The sequence below is a fragment of the Schistocerca gregaria genome, unplaced genomic scaffold (assembly GCF_023897955.1).
Source record: "Schistocerca gregaria isolate iqSchGreg1 unplaced genomic scaffold, iqSchGreg1.2 ptg000887l, whole genome shotgun sequence".
NCBI classification, from domain to species: domain Eukaryota; kingdom Metazoa; phylum Arthropoda; class Insecta; order Orthoptera; family Acrididae; genus Schistocerca; species Schistocerca gregaria.
In genome coordinates this window covers 26,196-52,134 of record NW_026062248.1, presented here as the reverse complement: position 1 = coordinate 52,134, position 25,939 = coordinate 26,196, and the positions used below count along the sequence as shown (strand labels likewise).

The window sequence follows — 25,939 nt, the reverse complement described above, 5'->3', positions numbered from 1 at the left end:
ACACTAGATCGCGTGTTCACAACGCAATGTCCTAACCACTAGACGATCACGGCCATGGCCACGGAGGCGCCCCACGGAAGCAGCTGGCTGGAATGCAAGTGTCGATACACAGCAAAGCCTAGGCCAAGGTGTACGCCACAGCAGTGGCAGACACGATCTCCATCACATGCATGCGAGCAAATGAACGTGCCTGCGCTGTCAGTACACTAACTACAGTGGTTAGCTGCATCCACCTCCGTGGCAATGTGTTGCAGACCTCCAAGCCTCTTGACAACAGGTACCGGTATGTGGCTGGATAACAAGTGGATAGACGCCGCATCTCTCTCGCCGTCAGGTGTTGCAACGAATCATACTTAACGTGGCTTTGTGCACGCGTCAGCGTAGCGTCAGTCGAGCAAAGTCGAGACAAGTCGCATAAGAGGAGCAACAAAAACGCGCACTTCCGGTACCGGGAATCGAACCCGGGGCCTCCTGGGTGAGAGCCAGGTATCCTAGCCACTAGACCACACCGGATAACGACGGCAGCGCTCCTCCAGCGAACGCAGCAGCAACCCACGGTAATCGACGACAAGTGTAAAAAAAATCCACTCTCGCGCGTTATAGAGCGGCGTGCTCCGGACGCATTTCGTGGAGACGAACGCCAGCAATGATGAGAGCAAAAGGCGCCTACAAAATCCTGTCGTTGCATCCACGCACTGTTCTACGACAATTCACGAAACAGACGCTCACGCCTTGTTGTGCCGTTTTCTTTGCGGGCAATGAGTGCAGCTGTCTACGACACAGGCTACATTACACGTTTGGCACCTGTGGGTTTGGAACCCACGCCTCCGAAGAGACTGGTGCCTGATACCAGCGCCTGAGACCGCTCGGCCACGCTACCTACACAACACGCGCGTCACAAGAGCTGCGTCCTACCCCACGAGAACACACACCGCATCGGCACAAAAATGAGACGTCAAAATTGGCAACGGTGGGATTCGAACCCACGCCTCCGAAGAGACTGGTGCCTAAAACCAGCGCCTTAGACCGCTCGGCCACGTTACCGTTGGAGCAGCAGCGGCAAAACGTTTCATTTGTACTACAAAGGTCACTTCGAAATGGAAGTATCTTGGCAATCGCCGTGCCATGTCCACTGGAAGCATCTCTTTAGGCCGTCCACAACAAGAAAATGCCGTGCCCGCCGTATGGTAGCGACGCCACTTGTCTGTAGCTGTCGCAGTTAAGGAGACAGCATCAAGAGACGTTTTCGTGCCGTGACCATGTTTCGAAACCTGGGCTTTCCGTAACCACTAAAGTATCATAGCTGTACCTGTCGGGCGGAGCTAGAATGTTCCATGTAACAGACATATGTGAGCTCAAGAAGGTTGCACTTGTGATGAAGTGGTAGTACGGACTGCGGCCTTGCGGAACACGAGTGAAAAACCAAGGAAGCACTGTGATTTCGGGTACTCGTGCACTATCGTCAATGCAACGGCAGCAAGGAGAAACTTTCAAAAATTGCCGTGACCAGGATTCGAACCTGGGTTATTGCGGCCACAACGCAATGTCCTAAACCACTAGACGATCACGGCCATGGCCACGGAGGCGCCCACGGAAGCAGCTGGCTGGAATGCAAGTGTCGATACACAGCAAAGCCTAAGCCTAGGCCAAGGTGTACGCCACAGCAGTGGCAGACACGGTCTCCATCACATGCATGCGAGCTAATGAACGTGCCTGCGCTGTCAGTACACTAACTACAGTGGTTAGCTGCATCCACCTCCGTGGCAATGTGTTGCAGACCTCCAAGCCTCTTGACAACAGGTACCGGTATGTGGCTGGATAACAAGTGGATAGACGCCGCATCTCTCTCGCCGTCAGGTGTTGCAACGAATCATACTTAACGTGGCTTTGTGCACGCGTCAGCGTAGCGTCAGTCGAGCAAAGTCGAGACAAGTCGCATAAGAGGAGCAACAAAAACGCGCACTTCCGGTACCGGGAATCGAACCCGGGCCTCCTGGGTGAGAGCCAGGTATCCTAGCCACTTAGACCACACCGGATAACGACGGCAGCGCTCCTCCAGCGAACGCAGCAGCAACCCACGGTTAATCGACGACAAGTGTAAAAAAATCCACTCTCGCGCGTTATAGAGCGGCGTGCTCCGGACGCATTTCGTGGAGACGAACGCCAGCAATGATGAGAGCAAAAGGCGCCTACAAATCCTGTCGTTGCACCACGCACTGTTCTACGACAATTCACGAAACAGACGCTCACGCCTTGTTGTGCCGTTTTCTTTGCGGGCAATGAGTGCAGCTGTCTACGACACAGGCTACATTACACGTTTGGCACCTGTGGGTTTGGAACCCACGCCTCCGAAGAGACTGGTGCCTGATACCAGCGCCTGAGACCGCTCGGCCACGCTACCTACACAACACGCGCGTCACAAGAGCTGCGTCCTACCCCACGAGAACACACCGCATCGGCACAAAAATGAGACGTCAAAATTGGCAACGGTGGGATTCGAACCCACGCCTCCGAAGAGACTGGTGCCTAAAACCAGCGCCTTAGACCGCTCGGCCACGTTACCGTTGGAGCAGCAGCGGCAAAAACGTTTCATTTGTACTACAAAGGTCACTTCGAAATGGAAGTATCTTGGCAATCGCCGTGCCATGTCCACTGGAAGCATCTCTTTAGGCCGTCCACAACAAGAAAATGCCGTGCCCCGCCGTATGGTAGCGACGCCACTTGTCTGTAGCTGTCGCAGTTAAGGAGACAGCATCAAGAGACGTTTTCGTGCCGTGACCATGTTTCGAAACCTGGGCTTTCCGTAACCACTAAAGTATCATAGCTGTACCTGTCGGGCGGAGCTAGAATGTTTCCATGTAACAGACATATGTGAGCTCAAGAAGGTTGCACTTGTGATGAAGTGGTAGTACGGACTGCGGCCTGCGGAACACGAGTGAAAAACCAAGGAAGCACTGTGATTTCGGGTACTCGTGCACTATCGTCAATGCAACGGCAGCAAGGAGAAACTTTCAAAAATTGCCGTGACCAGGATTCGAACCTGGGTTATTGCGGCCACAACGCAATGTCCTAACCACTAGACGATCACGGCCATGGCCACGGAGGCGCCCACGGAAGCAGCTGGCTGGAATGCAAGTGTCGATACACAGCAAAGCCTAAGCCTAGGCCAAGGTGTACGCCACAGCAGTGGCAGACACGGTCTCCATCACATGCATGCGAGCTAATGAACGTGCCTGCGCTGTCAGTACACTAACTACAGTGGTTAGCTGCATCCACCTCCGTGGCAATGTGTTGCAGACCTCCAAGCCTCTTGACAACAGGTACCGGTATGTGGCTGGATAACAAGTGGATAGACGCCGCATCTCTCTCGCCGTCAGGTGTTTGCAACGAATCATACTTAACGTGGCTTTGTGCACGCGTCAGCGTAGCGTCAGTCGAGCAAAGTCGAGACAAGTCGCATAAGAGGAGCAACAAAAACGCGCACTTCCGGTACCGGGAATCGAACCCGGGCCTCCTGGGTGAGAGCCAGGTATCCTAGCCACTAGACCACACCGGATAACGACGGCAGCGCTCCTCCAGCGAACGCAGCAGCAACCCACGGTTAATCGACGACAAGTGTAAAAAAATCCACTCTCCGCGCGTTATAGAGCGGCGTGCTCCGGACGCATTTCGTGGAGACGAACGCCAGCAATGATGAGAGCAAAAGGCGCCTACAAATCCTGTCGTTGCACCACGCACTGTTCTACGACAATTCACGAAACAGACGCTCACGCCTTGTTGTGCCGTTTTCTTTGCGGGCAATGAGTGCAGCTGTCTACGACACAGGCTACATTACACGTTTGGCACCTGTGGGTTTGGAACCCACGCCTCCGAAGAGACTGGTGCCTGATACCAGCGCCTGAGACCGCTCGGCCACGCTACCTACACAACACGCGCGTCACAAGAGCTGCGTCCTACCCCACGAGAACACACCGCATCGGCACAAAAATGAGACGTCAAAATTGGCAACGGTGGTGATTCGAACCCACGCCTCCGAAGAGACTGGTGCCTAAAACCAGCGCCTTAGACCGCTCGGCCACGTTACCGTTGGAGCAGCAGCGGCAAAACGTTTCATTTGTTACTACAAAGGTCACTTCGAAATGGAAGTATCTTGGCAATCGCCGTGCCATGTCCACTGGAAGCATCTCTTTAGGGCCGTCCCCCACAACAAGAAAATGCCGTGCCCGCCGTATGGTAGCGACGCCACTTGTCTGTAGCTGTCGCAGTTAAGGAGACAGCATCAAGAGACGTTTTCGTGCCGTGACCATGTTTCGAAACCTGGGCTTTCCGTAACCACTAAAGTATCATAGCTGTACCTGTCGGGCGGAGCTAGAATGGTTCCATGTAACAGACATATGTGAGCTCAAGAAGGTTGCACTTGTGATGAAGTGGTAGTACGGACTGCGGCCTGCGGAACACGAGTGAAAAACCAAGGAAGCACTGTGATTTCGGGTACTCGTGCACAATCGTCAATGCAACGGCAGCAAGGAGAAACTTTCAAAAATTGCCGTGACCAGGATTCGAACCTGGGTTATTGCGGCCACAACGCAATGTCCTAAACCACTAGACGATCACGGCCATGGCCAACGGAGGCGCCCACGGAAGCAGCTGGCTGGAATGCAAGTGTCGATACACAGCAAAGCCTAAGCCTAGGCCAAGGTGTACGCACAGCAGTGGCAGACACGGTCTCCATCACATGCATGCGAGCTAATGAACGTGCCTGCGCTGTCAGTACACTAACTACAGTGGTTAGCTGCATCCACCTCCGTGGCAATTGTGTTGCAGACCTCCAAGCCTCTTGACAACAGGTACCGGTATGTGGCTGGATAACAAGTGGATAGACGCCCATCTCTCTCGCCGTCAGGTGTTGCAACGAATCATACTTAACGGTGGCTTTGTGCACGCGTCAGCGTAGCGTCAGTCGAGCAAAGTCGAGACAAGTCGCATAAGAGGAGCAACAAAAACGCGCACTTTCCGGTACCGGGAATCGAACCCGGGCCTCCTGGGTGAGAGCCAGGTATCCTAGCCACTAGGACCACACCGGATAACGACGGCAGCGCTCCTCCAGCGAACGCAGCAGCAACCCACGGTTAATCGACGACAAGTGTAAAAAAAATCCACTCTCTCGCGTTATAGAGCGGCGTGCTCCGGACGCATTTCGTGGAGACGAACGCCAGCAATGATGAGAGCAAAAAGGCGCCTACAAATCCTGTCGTTGCACCACGCACTGTTCTACGACAATTCACGAAACAGACGCTCACGCCTTGTTGTGCCGTTTTTCTTTGCGGGCAATGAGTGCAGCTGTCTACGACACAGGCAACATTACACGTTTGGCACCTGTGGGTTTGTGAACCCACGCCTCCAAAGAGGACTGGTGCCTGATACCAGCGCCTTAGACCGCTCGGCCACGCTACCTACACAACACGCGCGTCACAAGAGCTGCGTCCTACCACCACGAGAACACACCGCATCGGCACAAAAATGAGACGTCCAAAATTGGCAACGGTGGGATTCGAACCCACGCCTCCGAAGAGACTGGTGCCTAAAACCAGCGCCTTAGACCGCTCGGCCACGTTACCGTTGGAGCAGCAGCGGCAAAACGTTTCATTTGTACTACAAAGGTCACTTCGAAATGGAAGTATCTTGGCAATCGCCGTGCCATGTCCACTGGAAGCATCTCTTTAGGCCGTCCACAACAAGAAAATGCCGTGCCCCGCCGTATGGTAGCGACGCCACTTGTCTGTAGCTGTCGCAGTTAAGGAGACAGCATCAAGAGACGTTTTCGTGCCGTGACCATGTTTCGAAACCTGGGCTTTCCGTAACCACTAAAGTATCATAGCTGTACCTGTCGGGCGGAGCTAGAATGTTCCATGTAACAGACATATGTGAGCTCAAGAAGGTTGCACTTGTGATGAAGTGGTAGTACGGACTTGCGGCCTGCGGAACACGAGTGAAAAACCAAGGAAGCACTGTGATTTCGGGTACTCGTGCACTATCGTCAATGCAACGGCAGCAAGGAGAAACTTTCAAAAATTGCCGTGACCAGGATTCGAACCTGGGTTATTGCGGCCACAACGCAATGTCCTAACCACTAGACGATCACGGCCATGGCCACGGAGGCGCCCACGGAAGCAGCTGGCTGGAATGCAAGTGTCGATACACCGCTCAAAGCCTAGGCCAAGGTGTACGCCACAGCAGTGGCAGACACGATCTCCATCACATGCATGCGAGCAAATGAACGTGCCTGCGCTGTCAGTACACTAACTACAGTGGTTAGCTGCATCCACCTCCGTGGCAATGTGTTGCAAGACCTCCAAGCCTCTTGACAACAGGTACCGGTATGTGGCTGGATAACAAGTGGATAGACGCCGCATCTCTCTCGCCGTCAGGTGTTGCAACGAATCATACTTACGTGGCTTTGTGCACGCGTCAGCGTAGCGTCAGTCGAGCAAAGTCGAGACAAGTCGCATAAGAGGAGCAACAAAAACGCGCACTTCCGGTACCGGGAATCGAACCCGGGCCTCCTGGGTGAGAGCCAGGTATCCTAGCCACTAGACCAACACCGGATAACGACGGCAGCGCTCCTCCAGCGAACGCAGCAGCAACCACGGTTAATCGACGACAAGTGTAAAAAAATCCACTCTCGCGCGTTATAGAGCGGCGTGCTCCGGACGCATTTCGTGGAGACGAACGCCAGCAATGATGAGAGCAAAAGGCGCCTACAAATCCTGTCGTTGCACCCACGCACTGTTCTACGACAATTCACGAAACAGACGCTCACGCCTTGTTGTGCCGTTTTCTTTGCGGGCAATGAGTGCAGCTGTCTACGACACAGGCTACATTACACGTTTGGCACCTGTGGGTTTGGAACCCACGCCTCCGAAGAGACTGGTGCCTGATACCAGCGCCTGAGACCGCTCGGCCACGCTACCTACACAACACGCGCGTCACAAGAGCTGCGTCCTACCCCACGAGAACACACACCGCATCGGCACAAAAATGAGACGTCAAAATTGGCAACGGTGGGATTCGAACCCACGCCTCCGAAGAGACTGGTGCCTAAAACCAGCGCCTTAGACCGCTCGGCCACGTTACCGTTGGAGCAGCAGCGGCAAAACGTTTCATTTGTACTACAAAGGTCACTTCGAAATGGAAGTATCTTGGCAATCGCCGTGCCATGTCCACTGGAAGCATCTCTTTAGGCCGTCCACAACAAGAAAATGCCGTGCCCCGCCGTATGGTAGCGACGCCACTTGTCTGTAGCTGTCGCAGGTTAAGGAGACAGCATCAAGAGACGTTTTCGTGCCGTGACCATGTTTCGAAACCTGGGCTTTCCGTAACCACTAAAGTATCATAGCTGTACCCTGTCGGGCGGAGCTTAGAATGTTCCATGTAACAGACATATGTGAGCTCAAGAAGGTTGCACTTGTGATGAAGTGGTAGTACGGACTGCGGCCTGCGGAACACGAGTGAAAAACCAAGGAAGCACTGTGATTTCGGGTACTCGTGCACTATCGTCAATGCAAACGGCAGCAAGGAGAAACTTTCAAAAATTGCCGTGACCAGGATTCGAACCTGGGTTATTGCGGCCACAACGCAATGTCCTAACCACTAGACGATCACGGCCATGGCCACGGAGGCGCCCCACGGAAGCAGCTGGCTGGAATGCAAGTGTACGATACACAGCAAAGCCTAAGCCTAGGCCAAGGTGTACGCCACAGCAGTGGCAGACACGGTCTCCATCACATGCATGCGAGCTAATGAACGTGCCTGCGCTGTCAGTACACTAACTACAGTGGTTAGCTGCATCCACCTCCGTGGCAATGTGTGCAGACCTCCAAGCCTCTTGACAACAGGTACCGGTATGTGGCTGGATAACAAGTGGATAGACGCCCGCATCTACTCTCGCCGTCAGGTGTTGCATACGAATCATACTTAACGTGGCTTTGTGCACGCGTCAGCGTAGCGTCAGTCGAGCAAAGTCGAGACAAGTCGCATAAGAGGAGCAACAAAAACGCGCACTTCCCGGTACCGGGAATCGAACCCGGGCCTCCTGGGTGAGAGCCAGGTATCCTAGCCACTAGACCACACCGGATAACGACCGGCAGCGCTCCTCCAGCGAACGCAGCAGCAACCCACGGTTAATTCGACGACAAGTGTAAAAAAATCCACTCTCGCGCGTTATAGAGCGGCGTGCTCCGGACGCATTTCGTGGAGACGAACGCCAGCAATGATGAGAGCAAAAGGGCGCCTACAAATCCTGTCGTTGCACCACGCACTGTTCTACGACAATTCACGAAACAGACGCTCACGCCTTGTTGTGCCGTTTTCTTTGCGGGCAATGAGTGCAGCTGTCTACGACACAGGCTACATTATCACGTTTGGGCACCTGTGGGTTTGGAACCCACGCCTCCGAAGAGACTGGTGCCTGATACCAGCGCCTGAGACCGCTCGGCCACGCTACCTACACAACACGCGCGTCACAAGAGCTGCGTCCTACCCCACGAGAACACACCGCATCGGCACAAAAATGAGACGTCAAAATTGGCAACGGTGGGATTCGAACCCACGCCTCCGAAGAGACTGGTGCCTAAAACCAGCGCCTTAGACCGCTCGGCCCACGTTACCGTTGGAGCAGCAGCGGCAAAACGTTTCATTTGTACTACAAAGGTCACTTCGAAATGGAAGTATCTTGGCAATCGCCGTGCCATGTCCACTGGAAGCATCTCTTTAGGCCGTCCACAACAAGAAAATGCCGTGCCCCGCCGTATGGTAGCGACGCCACTTGTCTGTAGCTGTCGCAGTTAAGGAGACAGCATCACTAGATCGCGTGCTGTGCCGTGACCATGTTTCGAAACCTGGGCTTTCCGTAACCACTAAAGTATCATAGCTGTACCTGTCGGGCGGAGCTAGAATGTTCCATGTAACAGACATATGTGAGCTCAAGAAGGTTGCACTTGTGATGAAGTGGTAGTACGGACTGCGGCCTGCGGAACACGAGTGAAAAACCAAGGAAGCACTGTGATTTCGGGTACTCGTGCACTATCGTCAATGCAACGGCAGCAAGGAGAAACTTTCAAAAATTGCCGTGACCAGGATTCGAACCTGGGTTATTGCGGCCACAACGCAATGTCCTAACCACTAGACGATCACGGCCATGGCCACGGAGGCGCCCACGGAAGCAGCTGGCTGGAATGCAAGTGTCGATACACAGCAAAGCCTAAGCCTAGGCCAAGGTGTACGCCACAGCAGTGGCAGACACGGTCTCCATCACATGCATGCGAGCTAATGAACGTGCCTGCGCTGTCAGTACACTAACTACAGTGGTTAGCTGCATCCACCTCCGTGGCAATGTGTTGCAGACCTCCAAGCCTCTTGACAACAGGTACCGGTATGTGGCTGGATAACAAGTGGATAGACGCCCATCTCTCTCGCCGTCAGGTGTTGCAACGAATCATACTTAACGTGGCTTTGTGCACGCGTCAGCGTAGCGTCAGTCGAGCAAAGTCGAGACAAGTCGCATAAGAGGAGCAACAAAAACGCGCACTTCCGGTACCGGGAATCGAACCCGGGCCTCCTGGGTGAGAGCCAGGTATCCTAGCCACTAGACCACACCGGATAACGACGGCAGCGCTCCTCCAGCGAACGCAGCAGCAACCCACGGTTAATCGACGACAAGTGTAAAAAAATCCACTCTCTCGCGTTATAGAGCGGCGTGCTCCGGACGCATTTCGTGGAGACGAACGCCAGCAATGATGAGAGCAAAAGGCGCCTACAAATCCTGTCGTTGCACCACGCACTGTTCTACGACAATTCACGAAACAGACGCTCACGCCTTGTTGTGCCGTTTTCTTTGCGGGCAATGAGTGCAGCTGTCTACGACACAGGCAACATTACACGTTTGGCACCTGTGGGTTTGGAACCCACGCCTCCAAAGAGACTGGTGCCTGATACCAGCGCCTTAGACCGCTCGGCCACGCTACCTACACAACACGCGCGTCACAAGAGCTGCGTCCTACCCCACGAGAACACACCGCATCGGCACAAAAATGAGACGTCAAAATTGGCAACGGTGGGATTCGAACCCACGCCTCCGAAGAGACTGGTGCCTAAAACCAGCGCCTTAGACCGCTCGGCCACGTTACCGTTGGAGCAGCAGCGGCAAAACGTTTCATTTGTACTACAAAGGTCACTTCGAAATGGAAGTATCTTGGCAATCGCCGTGCCATGTCCACTGGAAGCATCTCTTTAGGCCATCCACAACAAGAAAGTGCCGTGCCCGCCGTATGGTAGCGACGCCACTTGTCTGTAGCTGTCGCAGTTAAGGAGACAGCATCAAGAGACGTTTTCGTGCCGTGACCATGTTTCGAAACCTGGGCTTTCCGTAACCACTAAAGTATCATAGCTGTACCTGTCGGGCGGAGCTAGAATGTTCCATGTAACAGACATATGTGAGCTCAAGAAGGTTGCACTTGTGATGAAGTGGTAGTACGGACTGCGGCCTGCGGAACACGAGTGAAAAACCAAGGAAGCACTGTGATTTCGGGTACTCGTGCACTATCGTCAATGCAACGGCAGCAAGGAGAAACTTTCAAAAATTGCCGTGACCAGGATTCGAACCTGGGTTATTGCGGCCACAACGCAATGTCCTAACCACTAGACGATCACGGCCATGGCCACGGAGGCGCCCACGGAAGCAGCTGGCTGGAATGCAAGTGTCGATACACAGCAAAGCCTAAGCCTAGGCCAAGGTGTACGCCACAGCAGTGGCAGACACGGTCTCCATCACATGCATGCGAGCTAATGAACGTGCCTGCGCTGTCAGTACACTAACTACAGTGGTTAGCTGCATCCACCTCCGTGGCAATGTGTTGCAGACCTCCAAGCCTCTTGACAACAGGTACCGGTATGTGGCTGGATAACAAGTGGATAGACGCCCATCTCTCTCGCCGTCAGGTGTTGCAACGAATCATACTTAACGTGGCTTTGTGCACGCGTCAGCGTAGCGTCAGTCGAGCAAAGTCGAGACAAGTCGCATAAGAGGAGCAACAAAAACGCGCACTTCCGGTACCGGGAATCGAACCCGGGCCTCCTGGGTGAGAGCCAGGTATCCTAGCCACTAGACCACACCGGATAACGACGGCAGCGCTCCTCCAGCGAACGCAGCAGCAACCCACGGTTAATCGACGACAAGTGTAAAAAAATCCACTCTCTCGCGTTATAGAGCGGCGTGCTCCGGACGCATTTCGTGGAGACGAACGCCAGCAATGATGAGAGCAAAAGGCGCCTACAAATCCTGTCGTTGCACCACGCACTGTTCTACGACAATTCACGAAACAGACGCTCACGCCTTGTTGTGCCGTTTTCTTTGCGGGCAATGAGTGCAGCTGTCTACGACACAGGCAACATTACACGTTTGGCACCTGTGGGTTTGGAACCCACGCCTCCAAAGAGACTGGTGCCTGATACCAGCGCCTTAGACCGCTCGGCCACGCTACCTACACAACACGCGCGTCACAAGAGCTGCGTCCTACCCCACGAGAACACACCGCATCGGCACAAAAATGAGACGTCAAAATTGGCAACGGTGGGATTCGAACCCACGCCTCCGAAGAGACTGGTGCCTAAAACCAGCGCCTTAGACCGCTCGGCCACGTTACCGTTGGAGCAGCAGCGGCAAAACGTTTCATTTGTACTACAAAGGTCACTTCGAAATGGAAGTATCTTGGCAATCGCCGTGCCATGTCCACTGGAAGCATCTCTTTAGGCCATCCACAACAAGAAAGTGCCGTGCCCGCCGTATGGTAGCGACGCCACTTGTCTGTAGCTGTCGCAGTTAAGGAGACAGCATCAAGAGACGTTTTCGTGCCGTGACCATGTTTCGAAACCTGGGCTTTCCGTAACCACTAAAGTATCATAGCTGTACCTGTCGGGCGGAGCTAGAATGTTCCATGTAACAGACATATGTGAGCTCAAGAAGGTTGCACTTGTGATGAAGTGGTAGTACGGACTGCGGCCTGCGGAACACGAGTGAAAAACCAAGGAAGCACTGTGATTTCGGGTACTCGTGCACTATCGTCAATGCAACGGCAGCAAGGAGAAACTTTCAAAAATTGCCGTGACCAGGATTCGAACCTGGGTTATTGCGGCCACAACGCAATGTCCTAACCACTAGACGATCACGGCCATGGCCACGGAGGCGCCCACGGAAGCAGCTGGCTGGAATGCAAGTGTCGATACACAGCAAAGCCTAAGCCTAGGCCAAGGTGTACGCCACAGCAGTGGCAGACACGGTCTCCATCACATGCATGCGAGCTAATGAACGTGCCTGCGCTGTCAGTACACTAACTACAGTGGTTAGCTGCATCCACCTCCGTGGCAATGTGTTGCAGACCTCCAAGCCTCTTGACAACAGGTACCGGTATGTGGCTGGATAACAAGTGGATAGACGCCCATCTCTCTCGCCGTCAGGTGTTGCAACGAATCATACTTAACGTGGCTTTGTGCACGCGTCAGCGTAGCGTCAGTCGAGCAAAGTCGAGACAAGTCGCATAAGAGGAGCAACAAAAACGCGCACTTCCGGTACCGGGAATCGAACCCGGGCCTCCTGGGTGAGAGCCAGGTATCCTAGCCACTAGACCACACCGGATAACGACGGCAGCGCTCCTCCAGCGAACGCAGCAGCAACCCACGGTTAATCGACGACAAGTGTAAAAAAATCCACTCTCTCGCGTTATAGAGCGGCGTGCTCCGGACGCATTTCGTGGAGACGAACGCCAGCAATGATGAGAGCAAAAGGCGCCTACAAATCCTGTCGTTGCACCACGCACTGTTCTACGACAATTCACGAAACAGACGCTCACGCCTTGTTGTGCCGTTTTCTTTGCGGGCAATGAGTGCAGCTGTCTACGACACAGGCAACATTACACGTTTGGCACCTGTGGGTTTGGAACCCACGCCTCCAAAGAGACTGGTGCCTGATACCAGCGCCTTAGACCGCTCGGCCACGCTACCTACACAACACGCGCGTCACAAGAGCTGCGTCCTACCCCACGAGAACACACCGCATCGGCACAAAAATGAGACGTCAAAATTGGCAACGGTGGGATTCGAACCCACGCCTCCGAAGAGACTGGTGCCTAAAACCAGCGCCTTAGACCGCTCGGCCACGTTACCGTTGGAGCAGCAGCGGCAAAACGTTTCATTTGTACTACAAAGGTCACTTCGAAATGGAAGTATCTTGGCAATCGCCGTGCCATGTCCACTGGAAGCATCTCTTTAGGCCATCCACAACAAGAAAGTGCCGTGCCCGCCGTATGGTAGCGACGCCACTTGTCTGTAGCTGTCGCAGTTAAGGAGACAGCATCAAGAGACGTTTTCGTGCCGTGACCATGTTTCGAAACCTGGGCTTTCCGTAACCACTAAAGTATCATAGCTGTACCTGTCGGGCGGAGCTAGAATGTTCCATGTAACAGACATATGTGAGCTCAAGAAGGTTGCACTTGTGATGAAGTGGTAGTACGGACTGCGGCCTGCGGAACACGAGTGAAAAACCAAGGAAGCACTGTGATTTCGGGTACTCGTGCACTATCGTCAATGCAACGGCAGCAAGGAGAAACTTTCAAAAATTGCCGTGACCAGGATTCGAACCTGGGTTATTGCGGCCACAACGCAATGTCCTAACCACTAGACGATCACGGCCATGGCCACGGAGGCGCCCACGGAAGCAGCTGGCTGGAATGCAAGTGTCGATACACAGCAAAGCCTAAGCCTAGGCCAAGGTGTACGCCACAGCAGTGGCAGACACGGTCTCCATCACATGCATGCGAGCTAATGAACGTGCCTGCGCTGTCAGTACACTAACTACAGTGGTTAGCTGCATCCACCTCCGTGGCAATGTGTTGCAGACCTCCAAGCCTCTTGACAACAGGTACCGGTATGTGGCTGGATAACAAGTGGATAGACGCCCATCTCTCTCGCCGTCAGGTGTTGCAACGAATCATACTTAACGTGGCTTTGTGCACGCGTCAGCGTAGCGTCAGTCGAGCAAAGTCGAGACAAGTCGCATAAGAGGAGCAACAAAAACGCGCACTTCCGGTACCGGGAATCGAACCCGGGCCTCCTGGGTGAGAGCCAGGTATCCTAGCCACTAGACCACACCGGATAACGACGGCAGCGCTCCTCCAGCGAACGCAGCAGCAACCCACGGTTAATCGACGACAAGTGTAAAAAAATCCACTCTCTCGCGTTATAGAGCGGCGTGCTCCGGACGCATTTCGTGGAGACGAACGCCAGCAATGATGAGAGCAAAAGGCGCCTACAAATCCTGTCGTTGCACCACGCACTGTTCTACGACAATTCACGAAACAGACGCTCACGCCTTGTTGTGCCGTTTTCTTTGCGGGCAATGAGTGCAGCTGTCTACGACACAGGCAACATTACACGTTTGGCACCTGTGGGTTTGGAACCCACGCCTCCAAAGAGACTGGTGCCTGATACCAGCGCCTTAGACCGCTCGGCCACGCTACCTACACAACACGCGCGTCACAAGAGCTGCGTCCTACCCCACGAGAACACACCGCATCGGCACAAAAATGAGACGTCAAAATTGGCAACGGTGGGATTCGAACCCACGCCTCCGAAGAGACTGGTGCCTAAAACCAGCGCCTTAGACCGCTCGGCCACGTTACCGTTGGAGCAGCAGCGGCAAAACGTTTCATTTGTACTACAAAGGTCACTTCGAAATGGAAGTATCTTGGCAATCGCCGTGCCATGTCCACTGGAAGCATCTCTTTAGGCCATCCACAACAAGAAAGTGCCGTGCCCGCCGTATGGTAGCGACGCCACTTGTCTGTAGCTGTCGCAGTTAAGGAGACAGCATCAAGAGACGTTTTCGTGCCGTGACCATGTTTCGAAACCTGGGCTTTCCGTAACCACTAAAGTATCATAGCTGTACCTGTCGGGCGGAGCTAGAATGTTCCATGTAACAGACATATGTGAGCTCAAGAAGGTTGCACTTGTGATGAAGTGGTAGTACGGACTGCGGCCTGCGGAACACGAGTGAAAAACCAAGGAAGCACTGTGATTTCGGGTACTCGTGCACTATCGTCAATGCAACGGCAGCAAGGAGAAACTTTCAAAAATTGCCGTGACCAGGATTCGAACCTGGGTTATTGCGGCCACAACGCAATGTCCTAACCACTAGACGATCACGGCCATGGCCACGGAGGCGCCCACGGAAGCAGCTGGCTGGAATGCAAGTGTCGATACACAGCAAAGCCTAAGCCTAGGCCAAGGTGTACGCCACAGCAGTGGCAGACACGGTCTCCATCACATGCATGCGAGCTAATGAACGTGCCTGCGCTGTCAGTACACTAACTACAGTGGTTAGCTGCATCCACCTCCGTGGCAATGTGTTGCAGACCTCCAAGCCTCTTGACAACAGGTACCGGTATGTGGCTGGATAACAAGTGGATAGACGCCCATCTCTCTCGCCGTCAGGTGTTGCAACGAATCATACTTAACGTGGCTTTGTGCACGCGTCAGCGTAGCGTCAGTCGAGCAAAGTCGAGACAAGTCGCATAAGAGGAGCAACAAAAACGCGCACTTCCGGTACCGGGAATCGAACCCGGGCCTCCTGGGTGAGAGCCAGGTATCCTAGCCACTAGACCACACCGGATAACGACGGCAGCGCTCCTCCAGCGAACGCAGCAGCAACCCACGGTTAATCGACGACAAGTGTAAAAAAATCCACTCTCTCGCGTTATAGAGCGGCGTGCTCCGGACGCATTTCGTGGAGACGAACGCCAGCAATGATGAGAGCAAAAGGCGCCTACAAATCCTGTCGTTGCACCACGCACTGTTCTACGACAATTCACGAAACAGACGCTCACGCCTTGTTGTGCCGTTTTCTTTGCGGGCAATGAGTGCAGCTGTCTACGACACAGGCAACATTACACGTTTGGCACCTGTGGGTTTGGAACCCACGCCTCCAAAGAGACTGGTGCCTGATACCAGCGCCTTAGACCGCTCGGCCACGCTACCTACACAACACGCGCGTCACAAGAGCTGCGTCCTACCCCACGAGAACACACCGCATCGGCACAAAAATGAGACGTCAAAATTGGCAACGGTGGGATTCGAACCCACGCCTCCGAAGAGACTGGTGCCTAAAACCAGCGCCTTAGACCGCTCGGCCACGTTACCGTTGGAGCAGCAGCGGCAAAACGTTTCATTTGTACTACAAAGGTCACTTCGAAATGGAAGTATCTTGGCAATCGCCGTGCCATGTCCACTGGAAGCATCTCTTTAGGCCATCCACAACAAGAAAGTGCCGTGCCCGCCGTATGGTAGCGACGCCACTTGTCTGTAGCTGTCGCAGTTAAGGAGACAGCATCAAGAGACGTTTTCGTGCCGTGACCATGTTTCGAAACCTGGGCTTTCCGTAACCACTAAAGTATCATAGCTGTACCTGTCGGGCGGAGCTAGAATGTTCCATGTAACAGACATATGTGAGCTCAAGAAGGTTGCACTTGTGATGAAGTGGTAGTACGGACTGCGGCCTGCGGAACACGAGTGAAAAACCAAGGAAGCACTGTGATTTCGGGTACTCGTGCACTATCGTCAATGCAACGGCAGCAAGGAGAAACTTTCAAAAATTGCCGTGACCAGGATTCGAACCTGGGTTATTGCGGCCACAACGCAATGTCCTAACCACTAGACGATCACGGCCATGGCCACGGAGGCGCCCACGGAAGCAGCTGGCTGGAATGCAAGTGTCGATACACAGCAAAGCCTAAGCCTAGGCCAAGGTGTACGCCACAGCAGTGGCAGACACGGTCTCCATCACATGCATGCGAGCTAATGAACGTGCCTGCGCTGTCAGTACACTAACTACAGTGGTTAGCTGCATCCACCTCCGTGGCAATGTGTTGCAGACCTCCAAGCCTCTTGACAACAGGTACCGGTATGTGGCTGGATAACAAGTGGATAGACGCCCATCTCTCTCGCCGTCAGGTGTTGCAACGAATCATACTTAACGTGGCTTTGTGCACGCGTCAGCGTAGCGTCAGTCGAGCAAAGTCGAGACAAGTCGCATAAGAGGAGCAACAAAAACGCGCACTTCCGGTACCGGGAATCGAACCCGGGCCTCCTGGGTGAGAGCCAGGTATCCTAGCCACTAGACCACACCGGATAACGACGGCAGCGCTCCTCCAGCGAACGCAGCAGCAACCCACGGTTAATCGACGACAAGTGTAAAAAAATCCACTCTCTCGCGTTATAGAGCGGCGTGCTCCGGACGCATTTCGTGGAGACGAACGCCAGCAATGATGAGAGCAAAAGGCGCCTACAAATCCTGTCGTTGCACCACGCACTGTTCTACGACAATTCACGAAACAGACGCTCACGCCTTGTTGTGCCGTTTTCTTTGCGGGCAATGAGTGCAGCTGTCTACGACACAGGCAACATTACACGTTTGGCACCTGTGGGTTTGGAACCCACGCCTCCAAAGAGACTGGTGCCTGATACCAGCGCCTTAGACCGCTCGGCCACGCTACCTACACAACACGCGCGTCACAAGAGCTGCGTCCTACCCCACGAGAACACACCGCATCGGCACAAAAATGAGACGTCAAAATTGGCAACGGTGGGATTCGAACCCACGCCTCCGAAGAGACTGGTGCCTAAAACCAGCGCCTTAGACCGCTCGGCCACGTTACCGTTGGAGCAGCAGCGGCAAAACGTTTCATTTGTACTACAAAGGTCACTTCGAAATGGAAGTATCTTGGCAATCGCCGTGCCATGTCCACTGGAAGCATCTCTTTAGGCCATCCACAACAAGAAAGTGCCGTGCCCGCCGTATGGTAGCGACGCCACTTGTCTGTAGCTGTCGCAGTTAAGGAGACAGCATCAAGAGACGTTTTCGTGCCGTGACCATGTTTCGAAACCTGGGCTTTCCGTAACCACTAAAGTATCATAGCTGTACCTGTCGGGCGGAGCTAGAATGTTCCATGTAACAGACATATGTGAGCTCAAGAAGGTTGCACTTGTGATGAAGTGGTAGTACGGACTGCGGCCTGCGGAACACGAGTGAAAAACCAAGGAAGCACTGTGATTTCGGGTACTCGTGCACTATCGTCAATGCAACGGCAGCAAGGAGAAACTTTCAAAAATTGCCGTGACCAGGATTCGAACCTGGGTTATTGCGGCCACAACGCAATGTCCTAACCACTAGACGATCACGGCCATGGCCACGGAGGCGCCCACGGAAGCAGCTGGCTGGAATGCAAGTGTCGATACACAGCAAAGCCTAAGCCTAGGCCAAGGTGTACGCCACAGCAGTGGCAGACACGGTCTCCATCACATGCATGCGAGCTAATGAACGTGCCTGCGCTGTCAGTACACTAACTACAGTGGTTAGCTGCATCCACCTCCGTGGCAATGTGTTGCAGACCTCCAAGCCTCTTGACAACAGGTACCGGTATGTGGCTGGATAACAAGTGGATAGACGCCCATCTCTCTCGCCGTCAGGTGTTGCAACGAATCATACTTAACGTGGCTTTGTGCACGCGTCAGCGTAGCGTCAGTCGAGCAAAGTCGAGACAAGTCGCATAAGAGGAGCAACAAAAACGCGCACTTCCGGTACCGGGAATCGAACCCGGGCCTCCTGGGTGAGAGCCAGGTATCCTAGCCACTAGACCACACCGGATAACGACGGCAGCGCTCCTCCAGCGAACGCAGCAGCAACCCACGGTTAATCGACGACAAGTGTAAAAAAATCCACTCTCTCGCGTTATAGAGCGGCGTGCTCCGGACGCATTTCGTGGAGACGAACGCCAGCAATGATGAGAGCAAAAGGCGCCTACAAATCCTGTCGTTGCACCACGCACTGTTCTACGACAATTCACGAAACAGACGCTCACGCCTTGTTGTGCCGTTTTCTTTGCGGGCAATGAGTGCAGCTGTCTACGACACAGGCAACATTACACGTTTGGCACCTGTGGGTTTGGAACCCACGCCTCCAAAGAGACTGGTGCCTGATACCAGCGCCTTAGACCGCTCGGCCACGCTACCTACACAACACGCGCGTCACAAGAGCTGCGTCCTACCCCACGAGAACACACCGCATCGGCACAAAAATGAGACGTCAAAATTGGCAACGGTGGGATTCGAACCCACGCCTCCGAAGAGACTGGTGCCTAAAACCAGCGCCTTAGACCGCTCGGCCACGTTACCGTTGGAGCAGCAGCGGCAAAACGTTTCATTTGTACTACAAAGGTCACTTCGAAATGGAAGTATCTTGGCAATCGCCGTGCCATGTCCACTGGAAGCATCTCTTTAGGCCATCCACAACAAGAAAGTGCCGTGCCCGCCGTATGGTAGCGACGCCACTTGTCTGTAGCTGTCGCAGTTAAGGAGACAGCATCAAGAGACGTTTTCGTGCCGTGACCATGTTTCGAAACCTGGGCTTTCCGTAACCACTAAAGTATCATAGCTGTACCTGTCGGGCGGAGCTAGAATGTTCCATGTAACAGACATATGTGAGCTCAAGAAGGTTGCACTTGTGATGAAGTGGTAGTACGGACTGCGGCCTGCGGAACACGAGTGAAAAACCAAGGAAGCACTGTGATTTCGGGTACTCGTGCACTATCGTCAATGCAACGGCAGCAAGGAGAAACTTTCAAAAATTGCCGTGACCAGGATTCGAACCTGGGTTATTGCGGCCACAACGCAATGTCCTAACCACTAGACGATCACGGCCATGGCCACGGAGGCGCCCACGGAAGCAGCTGGCTGGAATGCAAGTGTCGATACACAGCAAAGCCTAAGCCTAGGCCAAGGTGTACGCCACAGCAGTGGCAGACACGGTCTCCATCACATGCATGCGAGCTAATGAACGTGCCTGCGCTGTCAGTACACTAACTACAGTGGTTAGCTGCATCCACCTCCGTGGCAATGTGTTGCAGACCTCCAAGCCTCTTGACAACAGGTACCGGTATGTGGCTGGATAACAAGTGGATAGACGCCCATCTCTCTCGCCGTCAGGTGTTGCAACGAATCATACTTAACGTGGCTTTGTGCACGCGTCAGCGTAGCGTCAGTCGAGCAAAGTCGAGACAAGTCGCATAAGAGGAGCAACAAAAACGCGCACTTCCGGTACCGGGAATCGAACCCGGGCCTCCTGGGTGAGAGCCAGGTATCCTAGCCACTAGACCACACCGGATAACGACGGCAGCGCTCCTCCAGCGAACGCAGCAGCAACCCACGGTTAATCGACGACAAGTGTAAAAAAATCCACTCTCTCGCGTTATAGAGCGGCGTGCTCCGGACGCATTTCGTGGAGACGAACGCCAGCAATGATGAGAGCAAAAGGCGCCTACAAATCCTGTCGTTGCACCACGCACTGTTCTACGACAATTCACGAAACAGACGCTCACGCCTTGTTGTGCCGTTTTCTTTGCGGGCAATGAGTGCAGCTGTCTACGACACAGGCAACATTACACGTTTGGCACCTGTGGGTTTGGAACCCACGCCTCCAAAGAGACTGGTGCCTGATACCAGCGCCTTAGACCGCTCGGCCACGCTACCTACACAACACGCGCGTCACAAGAGCTGCGTCCTACCCCACGAGAACACACCGCATCGGCACAAAAATGAGACGTCAAAATTGGCAACGGTGGGATTCGAACCCACGCCTCCGAAGAGACTGGTGCCTAAAACCAGCGCCTTAGACCGCTCGGCCACGTTACCGTTGGAGCAGCAGCGGCAAAACGTTTCATTTGTACTACAAAGGTCACTTCGAAATGGAAGTATCTTGGCAATCGCCGTGCCATGTCCACTGGAAGCATCTCTTTAGGCCATCCACAACAAGAAAGTGCCGTGCCCGCCGTATGGTAGCGACGCCACTTGTCTGTAGCTGTCGCAGTTAAGGAGACAGCATCAAGAGACGTTTTCGTGCCGTGACCATGTTTCGAAACCTGGGCTTTCCGTAACCACTAAAGTATCATAGCTGTACCTGTCGGGCGGAGCTAGAATGTTCCATGTAACAGACATATGTGAGCTCAAGAAGGTTGCACTTGTGATGAAGTGGTAGTACGGACTGCGGCCTGCGGAACACGAGTGAAAAACCAAGGAAGCACTGTGATTTCGGGTACTCGTGCACTATCGTCAATGCAACGGCAGCAAGGAGAAACTTTCAAAAATTGCCGTGACCAGGATTCGAACCTGGGTTATTGCGGCCACAACGCAATGTCCTAACCACTAGACGATCACGGCCATGGCCACGGAGGCGCCCACGGAAGCAGCTGGCTGGAATGCAAGTGTCGATACACAGCAAAGCCTAAGCCTAGGCCAAGGTGTACGCCACAGCAGTGGCAGACACGGTCTCCATCACATGCATGCGAGCTAATGAACGTGCCTGCGCTGTCAGTACACTAACTACAGTGGTTAGCTGCATCCACCTCCGTGGCAATGTGTTGCAGACCTCCAAGCCTCTTGACAACAGGTACCGGTATGTGGCTGGATAACAAGTGGATAGACGCCCATCTCTCTCGCCGTCAGGTGTTGCAACGAATCATACTTAACGTGGCTTTGTGCACGCGTCAGCGTAGCGTCAGTCGAGCAAAGTCGAGACAAGTCGCATAAGAGGAGCAACAAAAACGCGCACTTCCGGTACCGGGAATCGAACCCGGGCCTCCTGGGTGAGAGCCAGGTATCCTAGCCACTAGACCACACCGGATAACGACGGCAGCGCTCCTCCAGCGAACGCAGCAGCAACCCACGGTTAATCGACGACAAGTGTAAAAAAATCCACTCTCTCGCGTTATAGAGCGGCGTGCTCCGGACGCATTTCGTGGAGACGAACGCCAGCAATGATGAGAGCAAAAGGCGCCTACAAATCCTGTCGTTGCACCACGCACTGTTCTACGACAATTCACGAAACAGACGCTCACGCCTTGTTGTGCCGTTTTCTTTGCGGGCAATGAGTGCAGCTGTCTACGACACAGGCAACATTACACGTTTGGCACCTGTGGGTTTGGAACCCACGCCTCCAAAGAGACTGGTGCCTGATACCAGCGCCTTAGACCGCTCGGCCACGCTACCTACACAACACGCGCGTCACAAGAGCTGCGTCCTACCCCACGAGAACACACCGCATCGGCACAAAAATGAGACGTCAAAATTGGCAACAGTGGGATTCGAACCCACGCCTCCGAAGAGACTGGTGCCTAAAACCAGCGCCTTAGACCGCTCGGCCACGTTACCGTTGGAGCAGCAGCGGCAAAACGTTTCATTTGTACTACAAAGGTCACTTCGAAATGGAAGTATCTTGGCAATCGCCGTGCCATGTCCACTGGAAGCATCTCTTTAGGCCATCCACAACAAGAAAGTGCCGTGCCCGCCGTATGGTAGCGACGCCACTTGTCTGTAGCTGTCGCAGTTAAGGAGACAGCATCAAGAGACGTTTTCGTGCCGTGACCATGTTTCGAAACCTGGGCTTTCCGTAACCACTAAAGTATCATAGCTGTACCTGTCGGGCGGAGCTAGAATGTTCCATGTAACAGACATATGTGAGCTCAAGAAGGTTGCACTTGTGATGAAGTGGTAGTACGGACTGCGGCCTGCGGAACACGAGTGAAAAACCAAGGAAGCACTGTGATTTCGGGTACTCGTGCACTATCGTCAATGCAACGGCAGCAAGGAGAAACTTTCAAAAATTGCCGTGACCAGGATTTTTTTTTTTTTTTTTTTTTTTTTATTTTTTTTTTTTTTTTTTTTATTTTTTTTTTGTTTTTTCTTTGGATTGATTCTTTGTTTTTATGTTTTTTTTTTTTTCTTTCTTTTTTGTTTCTTTTTGTTTTTTTTTTTTTTTTTTTTGCTACCTCTTTTTTTTTTTTTTTTACCCGGGCCTCTTTTTTTTTTTTTTTTTTTTTTTTTTTATAAGCAGCATGAGGCAGGCGGAGGCAAAGCGGGCAGGGGTCAAAATCTCGAGGCCTGGCCGCTATGTCTCCACCCAGTCCTGTTGCTGAGGCGTGTCTTTATCATAGTTTTCAATAAGAAATTTTACATCTTGTGTATACGTAGATATATGCTGTTTTGCCTTCGAAATCCTGAACCAAAAGATGCTTCATTTGAAACAAAAAATTTATGTCATGCCGAGGCAATAGAGATTGAAGGTTATAGCTTTAGTGCTTTTTTTTTTTTTTTTTTTTTTTTTTTTCTCATCCACTGCTTCTCGTCAACCTAGCATACTTCTTTGTAATATATAATAAAGTTGTAGGAAGTAGTGGACCCTGAACCTGTATATTATTTTTTTAATTTCTGTTTAGTTTTTTTATTGTTATTATTATTATTTTTGTTTGTTTGTTAATTTTTTTTATTGTAAAAGAAAAATCTTCATGGAATGTGAAGAAGGAATTTTATGTTAAGGCACTAATTCCATAGCCTCCTTTCCTTCTTGAGATTAATAATAATAATAAAAAAGTATGTTCCCTTCCATGGAAACAAATGAGACTTCCTTCTCAGTCATAAAATGAATGTATAAGAAAACAATTTATCTTTAACCCTGCGATACTGGCTTTCGGCTTCGGCTTCTTCTGTGCAATAAACAAAATAGCCTTCTTTGCCAGCAGAGGATAAGTGATTGTAATATGAAACTGTAAAATTGTACTTCTCCCCAATTGTTTTTGTTTAAGCGTCGTTTCGCTTAAATAAACGATTTTTGTTTATCTCGTTGGCTTGTCAACCAATGCCCAGTCGCTCGAATACAATTTTAAGCATATTGCCGTAGTTTTTCTTGTGGTCTTTATATTTCAGGGCGTTATAAAAAGCACACTTCAAGTACATGTAAAAATCAGTGGAATTGTCATTTCCCACGTGATTAATTACGTAATTCACATAGTGTCCCATTAACCAATGGACCGAGTTGTTTTTTGCTGCTGGAAAATAGCAAGTCTGAGGCCTGAGGAATGTAACAGGGGGAAAATTTTCCACCGAAGATCTCGTAAGAAAAGCCAGTTGTTCCCTAATCCAATTACAGAGTTGTAGATTGCCACCGCACGTGAATCTGTGCACTAACGTGTCGATCAATTTACATTTGAGACATAGGTTCGTGTCGCTAACGCCGATTGCATGTAACCTTTCATTGGTGCTTACGGTCTCATTCACTGTTTTATACCACGCTGACTTGACGTCCGATGGTAGACCACGCATATTAATATTTTTCCATATGGCGTCCCAATCAGTGTGTGGGTATTTACTTTCCAATTTGTTTCTCCCCTCCATTTTCTTTCGATGGCACAGAATATCGCGGGCCGTGATCCGTCGTGAGTTGATGATGACACCGCCGAGATAGCTGAATTCCACAAAATATACACGAACGTACTGGAGCCGGTTATTTATTTTTTGCACATTCACCGGCGCCTGTAAACTGGCAGGCCTGACAACTTCAAATAATTTAGTTGTAATGCTATCAGCGTGGTCGCTAAGGATAGTGGCGGTCCTTTTTATAAAAAGCGCAGACGCCTTATTTCTGATGTCAACTAACCCCAAACCTCCATTCCTGGGATCTAAGGTCGCAGTTTTTGCGTCGACTCTGAATATATCCCCTCTCCAAAGATAGCTGGCAATGGTAGACATTATCTTTTTTCCAATCATTTTCGGTAGTGGGAAGATCTGTGCTATAAAGTAACTCCTGGAGAGAATGCAGTGGTTAATGAAAATCACCCTCTGAACTTGGTTCATGTTACGGTGGAGGTTTTCCCTTGTTGTTCCAAGAAGTTGTCCCGACGTATTTCTCCAATTGATAGCTGCCATTTTTAACGGACAAGGTGTCAGTGTTATTCCTAGTGCTTTGCATTGGGTGACCATTGTGGCCCAGGCTAAGGTGGTATGTTGAAAACCCCGCAGGTTTAGGAGTTTGCTTTTGTTTGCGTTGACACCTGCTCCGGAGACTCTACAGTACTTTTTAATTAGCGTTTCCAATTTCAAAATGTCGTCGGGATTTCGCAGGACGACTCCGACATCATCGGCATAGGCGTTTATGACTGTTCGGTGACCAGAGAATGTGATGCCAGTTAGAGTGGCATGAACACTGCGGAGGAAAGGTTCTAATGAAAGCACGAATAGGAACATGGAAAGGGGGCTTCCTTGAGGAACGCCGCGCCTGATCTGAATCTGCTTTGTCCTCTGGCAGTTAACTGATATACAAGCGCTGATGCCTGTTGCAACATTTCTGATCACACTTACGACTCGCTCATTAAAACCTATTTTGTTCAGTGTGGCACTAAGGAATCTATGATCCACACGATCAAATGCTTTCTGGAAGTCAATAAACATGATAGCACATTTTATGGTGGTCACAGCAGTGATTGCAATTATATCTCTATATTCAGCTATGCTTTTGAAAATGCTCTTGGTAGGCACACAGGACTGGTATGGACTTACTATCTTTTTGGCCAACTGTGAGAGTCTGTTGTTTAAAATTCTGCCGATGATTTTATAATCGGAGTTTAACAGGGAGATAGGACGAAAGTTGTTGAGGTTTCTTTTTGCAGCATTTTTTGGGATTAGTACTATTGTGCTCTCTTTAAAAACAGCAGGTAAATGCTTTCCCTGAAGCACCTCGTTCGTCATTCGGGTAAACATGTCACCAATCAGTGGCCAGTATCGTTTATAAAATTCAACAGGCAAACCATCCGGTCCCGGCGATTTCCTCAGAGGAGATTTGCAGATGATTCTGTGGATATCTTCGTTAGTACACTCAACGAGAAGGTCTTCGTTTTCCTCGTCCGAGACCTGTGGAGCTATGTAACTAAGGAACTCATCGAAGGACTCTTCACATACCGGGTTGGCAGTGTATAGGTCTTCGTAATATTTGTGCACTGCATTGACGATGTCT

General features: G+C 52.0%; 44 non-coding genes across 44 annotated transcripts; all 44 read right to left on the bottom strand.

Annotated features, from left to right (window-relative positions):
* Positions 1 to 440: 440 nt before the first annotated feature.
* Trnae-cuc (transfer RNA glutamic acid (anticodon CUC)) lies at positions 441 to 513 on the bottom strand. Its single transcript has one exon. It is a non-coding gene; the product is annotated as a tRNA-Glu (tRNA).
* A 449-nt stretch (positions 514 to 962) lies between these two features.
* Positions 963 to 1,044, bottom strand: Trnal-uag (transfer RNA leucine (anticodon UAG)). Its single transcript has one exon. It is a non-coding gene; the product is annotated as a tRNA-Leu (tRNA).
* A 454-nt stretch (positions 1,045 to 1,498) lies between these two features.
* On the bottom strand, positions 1,499 to 1,571 carry Trnah-gug (transfer RNA histidin (anticodon GUG)). Its single transcript has one exon. It is a non-coding gene; the product is annotated as a tRNA-His (tRNA).
* A 392-nt stretch (positions 1,572 to 1,963) lies between these two features.
* On the bottom strand, positions 1,964 to 2,036 carry Trnae-cuc (transfer RNA glutamic acid (anticodon CUC)). The gene has a single exon. It is a non-coding gene; the product is annotated as a tRNA-Glu (tRNA).
* Positions 2,037 to 2,481: 445 nt separating this feature from the next.
* Positions 2,482 to 2,563, bottom strand: Trnal-uag (transfer RNA leucine (anticodon UAG)). The gene has a single exon. It is a non-coding gene; the product is annotated as a tRNA-Leu (tRNA).
* Positions 2,564 to 3,019: 456 nt separating this feature from the next.
* Positions 3,020 to 3,091, bottom strand: Trnah-gug (transfer RNA histidin (anticodon GUG)). Its single transcript has one exon. It is a non-coding gene; the product is annotated as a tRNA-His (tRNA).
* A 393-nt stretch (positions 3,092 to 3,484) lies between these two features.
* Positions 3,485 to 3,556, bottom strand: Trnae-cuc (transfer RNA glutamic acid (anticodon CUC)). Its single transcript has one exon. It is a non-coding gene; the product is annotated as a tRNA-Glu (tRNA).
* A 446-nt stretch (positions 3,557 to 4,002) lies between these two features.
* On the bottom strand, positions 4,003 to 4,085 carry Trnal-uag (transfer RNA leucine (anticodon UAG)). Its single transcript has one exon. It is a non-coding gene; the product is annotated as a tRNA-Leu (tRNA).
* Positions 4,086 to 4,544: 459 nt separating this feature from the next.
* Trnah-gug (transfer RNA histidin (anticodon GUG)) lies at positions 4,545 to 4,617 on the bottom strand. The gene has a single exon. It is a non-coding gene; the product is annotated as a tRNA-His (tRNA).
* Positions 4,618 to 5,011: 394 nt separating this feature from the next.
* Trnae-cuc (transfer RNA glutamic acid (anticodon CUC)) lies at positions 5,012 to 5,084 on the bottom strand. The gene has a single exon. It is a non-coding gene; the product is annotated as a tRNA-Glu (tRNA).
* A 452-nt stretch (positions 5,085 to 5,536) lies between these two features.
* Positions 5,537 to 5,618, bottom strand: Trnal-uag (transfer RNA leucine (anticodon UAG)). The gene has a single exon. It is a non-coding gene; the product is annotated as a tRNA-Leu (tRNA).
* A 455-nt stretch (positions 5,619 to 6,073) lies between these two features.
* Trnah-gug (transfer RNA histidin (anticodon GUG)) lies at positions 6,074 to 6,145 on the bottom strand. The gene has a single exon. It is a non-coding gene; the product is annotated as a tRNA-His (tRNA).
* Positions 6,146 to 6,533: 388 nt separating this feature from the next.
* Trnae-cuc (transfer RNA glutamic acid (anticodon CUC)) lies at positions 6,534 to 6,606 on the bottom strand. Its single transcript has one exon. It is a non-coding gene; the product is annotated as a tRNA-Glu (tRNA).
* A 447-nt stretch (positions 6,607 to 7,053) lies between these two features.
* On the bottom strand, positions 7,054 to 7,135 carry Trnal-uag (transfer RNA leucine (anticodon UAG)). The gene has a single exon. It is a non-coding gene; the product is annotated as a tRNA-Leu (tRNA).
* A 458-nt stretch (positions 7,136 to 7,593) lies between these two features.
* On the bottom strand, positions 7,594 to 7,665 carry Trnah-gug (transfer RNA histidin (anticodon GUG)). The gene has a single exon. It is a non-coding gene; the product is annotated as a tRNA-His (tRNA).
* Positions 7,666 to 8,061: 396 nt separating this feature from the next.
* On the bottom strand, positions 8,062 to 8,134 carry Trnae-cuc (transfer RNA glutamic acid (anticodon CUC)). Its single transcript has one exon. It is a non-coding gene; the product is annotated as a tRNA-Glu (tRNA).
* Positions 8,135 to 8,584: 450 nt separating this feature from the next.
* Positions 8,585 to 8,667, bottom strand: Trnal-uag (transfer RNA leucine (anticodon UAG)). Its single transcript has one exon. It is a non-coding gene; the product is annotated as a tRNA-Leu (tRNA).
* Positions 8,668 to 9,123: 456 nt separating this feature from the next.
* Trnah-gug (transfer RNA histidin (anticodon GUG)) lies at positions 9,124 to 9,195 on the bottom strand. The gene has a single exon. It is a non-coding gene; the product is annotated as a tRNA-His (tRNA).
* Positions 9,196 to 9,586: 391 nt separating this feature from the next.
* On the bottom strand, positions 9,587 to 9,658 carry Trnae-cuc (transfer RNA glutamic acid (anticodon CUC)). The gene has a single exon. It is a non-coding gene; the product is annotated as a tRNA-Glu (tRNA).
* A 445-nt stretch (positions 9,659 to 10,103) lies between these two features.
* Trnal-uag (transfer RNA leucine (anticodon UAG)) lies at positions 10,104 to 10,185 on the bottom strand. Its single transcript has one exon. It is a non-coding gene; the product is annotated as a tRNA-Leu (tRNA).
* A 453-nt stretch (positions 10,186 to 10,638) lies between these two features.
* Positions 10,639 to 10,710, bottom strand: Trnah-gug (transfer RNA histidin (anticodon GUG)). Its single transcript has one exon. It is a non-coding gene; the product is annotated as a tRNA-His (tRNA).
* Positions 10,711 to 11,101: 391 nt separating this feature from the next.
* On the bottom strand, positions 11,102 to 11,173 carry Trnae-cuc (transfer RNA glutamic acid (anticodon CUC)). Its single transcript has one exon. It is a non-coding gene; the product is annotated as a tRNA-Glu (tRNA).
* Positions 11,174 to 11,618: 445 nt separating this feature from the next.
* On the bottom strand, positions 11,619 to 11,700 carry Trnal-uag (transfer RNA leucine (anticodon UAG)). Its single transcript has one exon. It is a non-coding gene; the product is annotated as a tRNA-Leu (tRNA).
* Positions 11,701 to 12,153: 453 nt separating this feature from the next.
* Positions 12,154 to 12,225, bottom strand: Trnah-gug (transfer RNA histidin (anticodon GUG)). The gene has a single exon. It is a non-coding gene; the product is annotated as a tRNA-His (tRNA).
* Positions 12,226 to 12,616: 391 nt separating this feature from the next.
* Positions 12,617 to 12,688, bottom strand: Trnae-cuc (transfer RNA glutamic acid (anticodon CUC)). The gene has a single exon. It is a non-coding gene; the product is annotated as a tRNA-Glu (tRNA).
* Positions 12,689 to 13,133: 445 nt separating this feature from the next.
* On the bottom strand, positions 13,134 to 13,215 carry Trnal-uag (transfer RNA leucine (anticodon UAG)). Its single transcript has one exon. It is a non-coding gene; the product is annotated as a tRNA-Leu (tRNA).
* A 453-nt stretch (positions 13,216 to 13,668) lies between these two features.
* Trnah-gug (transfer RNA histidin (anticodon GUG)) lies at positions 13,669 to 13,740 on the bottom strand. Its single transcript has one exon. It is a non-coding gene; the product is annotated as a tRNA-His (tRNA).
* Positions 13,741 to 14,131: 391 nt separating this feature from the next.
* Trnae-cuc (transfer RNA glutamic acid (anticodon CUC)) lies at positions 14,132 to 14,203 on the bottom strand. The gene has a single exon. It is a non-coding gene; the product is annotated as a tRNA-Glu (tRNA).
* Positions 14,204 to 14,648: 445 nt separating this feature from the next.
* Positions 14,649 to 14,730, bottom strand: Trnal-uag (transfer RNA leucine (anticodon UAG)). The gene has a single exon. It is a non-coding gene; the product is annotated as a tRNA-Leu (tRNA).
* Positions 14,731 to 15,183: 453 nt separating this feature from the next.
* Positions 15,184 to 15,255, bottom strand: Trnah-gug (transfer RNA histidin (anticodon GUG)). Its single transcript has one exon. It is a non-coding gene; the product is annotated as a tRNA-His (tRNA).
* Positions 15,256 to 15,646: 391 nt separating this feature from the next.
* On the bottom strand, positions 15,647 to 15,718 carry Trnae-cuc (transfer RNA glutamic acid (anticodon CUC)). The gene has a single exon. It is a non-coding gene; the product is annotated as a tRNA-Glu (tRNA).
* Positions 15,719 to 16,163: 445 nt separating this feature from the next.
* Positions 16,164 to 16,245, bottom strand: Trnal-uag (transfer RNA leucine (anticodon UAG)). Its single transcript has one exon. It is a non-coding gene; the product is annotated as a tRNA-Leu (tRNA).
* Positions 16,246 to 16,698: 453 nt separating this feature from the next.
* On the bottom strand, positions 16,699 to 16,770 carry Trnah-gug (transfer RNA histidin (anticodon GUG)). Its single transcript has one exon. It is a non-coding gene; the product is annotated as a tRNA-His (tRNA).
* Positions 16,771 to 17,161: 391 nt separating this feature from the next.
* On the bottom strand, positions 17,162 to 17,233 carry Trnae-cuc (transfer RNA glutamic acid (anticodon CUC)). Its single transcript has one exon. It is a non-coding gene; the product is annotated as a tRNA-Glu (tRNA).
* Positions 17,234 to 17,678: 445 nt separating this feature from the next.
* Trnal-uag (transfer RNA leucine (anticodon UAG)) lies at positions 17,679 to 17,760 on the bottom strand. The gene has a single exon. It is a non-coding gene; the product is annotated as a tRNA-Leu (tRNA).
* Positions 17,761 to 18,213: 453 nt separating this feature from the next.
* On the bottom strand, positions 18,214 to 18,285 carry Trnah-gug (transfer RNA histidin (anticodon GUG)). The gene has a single exon. It is a non-coding gene; the product is annotated as a tRNA-His (tRNA).
* Positions 18,286 to 18,676: 391 nt separating this feature from the next.
* Positions 18,677 to 18,748, bottom strand: Trnae-cuc (transfer RNA glutamic acid (anticodon CUC)). Its single transcript has one exon. It is a non-coding gene; the product is annotated as a tRNA-Glu (tRNA).
* A 445-nt stretch (positions 18,749 to 19,193) lies between these two features.
* On the bottom strand, positions 19,194 to 19,275 carry Trnal-uag (transfer RNA leucine (anticodon UAG)). The gene has a single exon. It is a non-coding gene; the product is annotated as a tRNA-Leu (tRNA).
* Positions 19,276 to 19,728: 453 nt separating this feature from the next.
* Positions 19,729 to 19,800, bottom strand: Trnah-gug (transfer RNA histidin (anticodon GUG)). The gene has a single exon. It is a non-coding gene; the product is annotated as a tRNA-His (tRNA).
* Positions 19,801 to 20,191: 391 nt separating this feature from the next.
* On the bottom strand, positions 20,192 to 20,263 carry Trnae-cuc (transfer RNA glutamic acid (anticodon CUC)). Its single transcript has one exon. It is a non-coding gene; the product is annotated as a tRNA-Glu (tRNA).
* A 445-nt stretch (positions 20,264 to 20,708) lies between these two features.
* Positions 20,709 to 20,790, bottom strand: Trnal-uag (transfer RNA leucine (anticodon UAG)). Its single transcript has one exon. It is a non-coding gene; the product is annotated as a tRNA-Leu (tRNA).
* A 453-nt stretch (positions 20,791 to 21,243) lies between these two features.
* On the bottom strand, positions 21,244 to 21,315 carry Trnah-gug (transfer RNA histidin (anticodon GUG)). Its single transcript has one exon. It is a non-coding gene; the product is annotated as a tRNA-His (tRNA).
* A 391-nt stretch (positions 21,316 to 21,706) lies between these two features.
* Trnae-cuc (transfer RNA glutamic acid (anticodon CUC)) lies at positions 21,707 to 21,778 on the bottom strand. Its single transcript has one exon. It is a non-coding gene; the product is annotated as a tRNA-Glu (tRNA).
* A 445-nt stretch (positions 21,779 to 22,223) lies between these two features.
* On the bottom strand, positions 22,224 to 22,305 carry Trnal-uag (transfer RNA leucine (anticodon UAG)). Its single transcript has one exon. It is a non-coding gene; the product is annotated as a tRNA-Leu (tRNA).
* Positions 22,306 to 25,939: the final 3,634 nt, after the last annotated feature.